The sequence below is a fragment of the Montipora capricornis genome, chromosome 1, assembly GCF_036669925.1.
Source record: "Montipora capricornis isolate CH-2021 chromosome 1, ASM3666992v2, whole genome shotgun sequence".
Lineage (NCBI taxonomy): Eukaryota > Metazoa > Cnidaria > Anthozoa > Scleractinia > Acroporidae > Montipora > Montipora capricornis.
In genome coordinates, this window is record NC_090883.1 from 23,220,933 (window position 1) to 23,225,932 (window position 5,000).

Consider the following 5,000-nt stretch of genomic DNA (forward strand, 5'->3'; position numbering starts at 1 on the left):
ACTACAAAAATGAAACGGACAACTCTTTTACAGTGAAACGTTTTACCCGTTTTCTGGGAGATACTTTACAATGACATCGAAATAATATACATCTTGTAAACGGTAATTTAGTCACTGCTTAACTGACTGCTGTTACCTTAGGCGGCCCTCCTCGACTAGCGTTGGCTATTTGCGGGCAGAACTGATTTGCATATTTTGAAGTGTTAAATGCTTAAATAAATAAATAAATAAATAAATAAATAAATAAATAAATAAGTAAATAATAAATAAAAATAGCCAAAGGGCCAAATTAATCAGCATGACAGTTGTGACTCGGATGATTTACTAGTTGTCTTTTAACGCTAAACAGCAAAAAGGCTTTCACGCTCAAGCCATCGGATCGATCACTCATCTGCTTTAAGTTCATGTTAACATGGTAGCTGGTCACACGCCTTTTGACGTAGACTGAGAGCAGTCTCTCTTTTGCTCTAAAATCGATCATTGAAACGAACGCCTACGTTGAACTTTCAAAATGGCTGAAGTTGCGGGTCGCAGATTGAAATTTTCATCCACTACAAGGACAAGGATACTCACAACTACCTTCATTGCACATCCTGGACACTGCAAACTTGCTATCCCTTACAGCCTAATTCTCTGCCTCCGTCGACTCTGCTCTAACGATGATGACTTCCTCATGAGATCTAATGAGATACTTACATTTTTCTCCCTACGTGGTTATTCTCGTGCTTCTCTTAAAAAGGATCTACGGAGGATCATAACCATCAAGCATCCTGATTCCCTACGCCCATCTGAGCCGAGGGTCAGCACCATTGACAGAGTACCTCTTGTTCTTGTATACCACCCTTTCAACAAGAAAATCAAACACTTTCTATTTCAGAACTGCCGTATTCTATCTATCAACCAGCCGACCCGTCATACCTTCTCGCAACCACCTGTCGTAGCATGCAAACACGATCTCAGCCTACGGAACTTATTTGTACACTCAACTGACCACGTACGTCCTGCTCAGAGTGGCTCACGTGCATGTCAACATTCATGTTACCATACCTGTGCGTACGTCAGTCCTGTAGACCTGCCAGTCCAGTAATCCCGAATACTGCATATCCTGTAACCGATGTACTATCATTTTTTATATCAGTGAAACCGGACGCAATCTCAGGAGTCGTTTTAGGTAAAGGTAAAGTCACTGCTTACGAGCCAGAAGGCTCATCAGGCCGGCGCTTATCTCCGGTTTCAGTAGCATTAAGCGACTAGGAGTATTTATACTCCCCCTGGATGGGATGTTAGTCCATCGCAGGGTCACCCCCACCTGGGTGGAGAGAGGCACCGTGAGAGTAAAGTGTCTTGCCCAAGAACACAACGCAATGTCCCCGGCAAGGCCCCGAACCCGAGTCGAGCGCACTAACCATGAGGCTACCGCGCCTCCCACAATTCGTTTTAGCGAACACGTACGAAGTATACGAAACAACACTCCACTGTATTTCTGATATCCGGATACGGGTTTGCAGTTATGCCACGGTACTACCCTCCAAAGATGTCCAAAGGAAGCCACGTGAAGTGAAGTTAATTTTCCAGCTGGGAACTGTACAGCCTGATGGACTTAACATCAATTTCAACTTTATTTAAAAGTGACTTGATACAAGCGCGGGCGCAACACCAATCATCTGCGCGCTTCCGTCTCATTGCGCATTTCAACGGCTTTCCTCACCCTGAGGAAGGGTTCTACACCTGAAACGTCTGTGATTAAAAAAAAGAACTGACACTTTTCGATATTCATTTTATACCACTTAACTTGGTTATTCATTTTGAAATATCACGCATCTCCTACAAAAAAGTCTTGGTTGTTAATAGAATTGAAAACGTTTTTGAGCGTTCCATCCTTAACCAAGATGACGCAAATGTGAATGTAAAAATGATTACCTAAAAGAACAAGGAAGGTTTTAGAGATTGCGAAAGCACTAAACTGCTCTGCAGGTTGTAGTATAAGATGTGGTACTTGAATAAACTTTAACGAAGTGTGAAACTTTGGCTTGGTTTAAAAAATCGTACTTACTAAGCCTTGTTGTTCCGAAAGAATACGCAGTAAACGGTACGCGAATAAGTTCAGAACAAAAGAAATCATTTTTTTTCAGATCTCGACTTAAAACAACCTAATTCTTGTTCCAAATATTACAATTTATTGAAAGCGTTAAAATGAATGCGAGCTGCTGTAAAGGTAATATGTTGATTGTGTGAAAAAATACATATTCAGTAAGGCGCACGAAAAAGTAAGGCGTCAGACAAATACATATGCTTTTTGGCTGAGCATATCCAGGTTTTTATGTACTGTTTTTTGAGAAGATGCTTTGTGTGAAATAAACCAGTGAACACACGCGCGTTTTTCAGTTTTTGCGTGTAACATTGTTGGGGGCCTGTCCGGGAGAACATATGAATAGGAATTTGGTTTATTTTGGCTTAAGTGTGGATAAGGAGAACTGGTGAGCCGACAATGTTCTGATCGATATTTTTTGGACCTGCTTGTTGTGGATGTGTAGTCAACGTTTGTCGACCAAAGGATAACGACTCAAAAAAATCAATAGTTATTATTCAAGCGATCAGATGCAAAGTGGAAGAAACTGCCCGGTTATGAGCAAATTGATTATCTCAACAAATGAATGGCTTATTTGGGTCCACCACCGCTTGAAGGTTTAGAAGAAAAGTACAGGGATGTCGAAACAGAAATGAAGGAAAAATCGGGAAAACGTAAGGCAGAACTGACTAAACTAGATTCTAAGCAGAAGGCAGTTTAAAAAAGATTCCTTAAGCTCAGGAAGGAAAAGTGAAATCGGAAGGGCTTAATGAATTCAAAGTAGTGACACCATTAAAATCCTATATTGCTGTCCTTTGAAGAGATTTCAAGATCCAGGGAATGGTAGGCGACCCAGGCCAAAAAGATAAGCAGGGAGTGTAAAGGGCTACACAGATGAAGAAGTGGTTAGTGCAAAGCTGTACAATCTGGCCTGTAATTGAGGAGTTATCTGGAGAACAAAGTTGATCTTACTCTGCCCAAATTACGGGGTAAATCTTTCGATTCCATTTTCACGAAAAGAATGCTAAAGCGCTGAACCAACTGTTAACCATTCTGACTCAGGAACCAAAAGAAGGTCCTCAGTCTTTCTTGATGAGAGCTTTGAGAATTCGACGAAAGATCATCAGTGTGTCAGACAGTGGGATAAAATATGATTCTTCGCCAGTTCAAGGCTTGTTCCTTCATGCCCTTGAGACCGGTTTAGATTAAATGGGTTTTCGCCGATTTATGTGAAGGGGATTGTTATAAAGTTCTATATCTGTAAAACATTTTTCCCTCGAGTGATAAACAAGTTAACGCATTTTTCCTCGTAAAATTAGCGATTAATAGTTTTCAAAGGTTACGGAAATTGCATGACTTACACGGTTCATCCTGAAATCCCCGGAAGTTGTTTAGGTCCCGAAAAGCCGTTTCCTACGATCCTATTGAACTCCTGAAAAGCTGTTGTACAACACAAGAAAACACAAACCCCTTTATACAGAAGAAAATATAGCAGCCCGAGAAGGTTTTAAGATTATTTTTCCCGCCTTGGAGAAGCGTAGGTTTTTTTTTCTGGCTTGGTTCCATGCTTGGCAATGCGAACAGTAAGGGTGACACGGAAGTGTTTCAGAAATCGGCCAGACAGAAGATGCTCTGAGACGACACTCAGAAATTATCTTTCTGAATAAATTCTTACATAGAGACTTACTTCTTTTCTTGGGAGAACAAGCAAATAAAAACAAGGTCAGGAGCTTTCGTTTCTAGCTCACAAGCTGCATCATGAGCAACAAAGGTTTTAATTTGTGAAAGACGGCCCCTTATCAAGCTAGAAGCGGAAGCTCCCATGGATGTTTCTATTTAAAGGAATTTGTGCCGTAGACAGGGATTAATTTTGATGCTAAAATTTTCCATGTTTGCGAAATCGCTCGTCAAAATACTTGTGAAAGCACAGCAAATCCATGGGTTATATGTCAGTCTATTTCAAAAGCTAAATATTTCTTGCTGTCAAAATTTTAGAAAACAAATTCGAATGCTCGCACTTAAAATCAACCGGGAAGTCAAGTCCATTCGTGGGACGGAAGCAATAAGATGAAAACTCGTGTCCCTACGTTTGGTCTAAGGAACACTTTAGTTTGTGGATAAAGAATAACATAGCAGATTGCGAAAGATATCATGCGACATCATTAAATCACGTCATTTAGACGACTCACTGTGTCAGCCAACGATAGAGGGGAATTGATAGAAATATGTGTGTTCGCTAAAATAAACATACGGTTAGAACACGACTTTACCTTGTACTGCTTAGCTTACGATTTGTCCATTCGGTGGGGCGAGCTGATGTTTAGATGAGTCTGTTTTGGGCGTGTGAAATGAAATGCCGAAAGGGGTACAGACGCATAAATTAGGCTATTATGCAACACTCATGTCATCGGATCAGCAGAGAAACGTGAGTACGTAACGGTTGTTGTCGTGACCTTTGGGCTGTGAATGATATCGCTATTTTGTACAATGCGCATTGCAAAGAAGGAACGTGATTCGAGACGCATATTGTAAAATATCACCTGGATTGGATTTGTAAAAACATGGACTGGATTTGTAAAACATGGATTTGTTAAAGATTGATTTGTAGCTACCAATTTCACAGAATCCCGGGTTCTCTTGAAGGAACGCGTTCCAACCCCTTTACTGTTTCCGTGACTTTTAACTTTTAACGACGTGCTCGCCATCCCTAAATATGTACTGCACTACGATCAGGGATTGAGACATTGTAGACGCTGCCAGTCTTGCACCTATCAGCGACTTTCGAAGCGAAGGCAAGCTTTTGTTAGTGAAATACTGACGCTGTATGATGTACAGCACTTGATAAGCAGGACAATCTTCAGGGACTTCGTGTTTGTGAAAGTTGCCATATTGGTCTGTCGAGTAGTAAAACTTTGGGGAGCCCGTGCATTGC

At 41.0% G+C, this 5,000-nt stretch overlaps 2 protein-coding genes across 2 annotated transcripts in view; both read right to left on the reverse strand.

The window, feature by feature from the left end:
• LOC138049230 (trichohyalin-like) overlaps nt 1-4,426 on the reverse strand; it is a 13,935-nt gene extending 9,509 nt beyond the window's left edge. The window contains exon 1 of the mRNA XM_068895410.1: nt 4,339-4,426. The gene's annotated coding sequence lies outside the window, so the exon portion shown is untranslated. The remainder of the gene's footprint in view (nt 1-4,338) is intronic.
• LOC138028521 (semaphorin-5A-like) overlaps nt 1-5,000 on the reverse strand; it is a 530,961-nt gene that overhangs the window by 321,025 nt on the left and 204,936 nt on the right. The window lies entirely within an intron of this gene.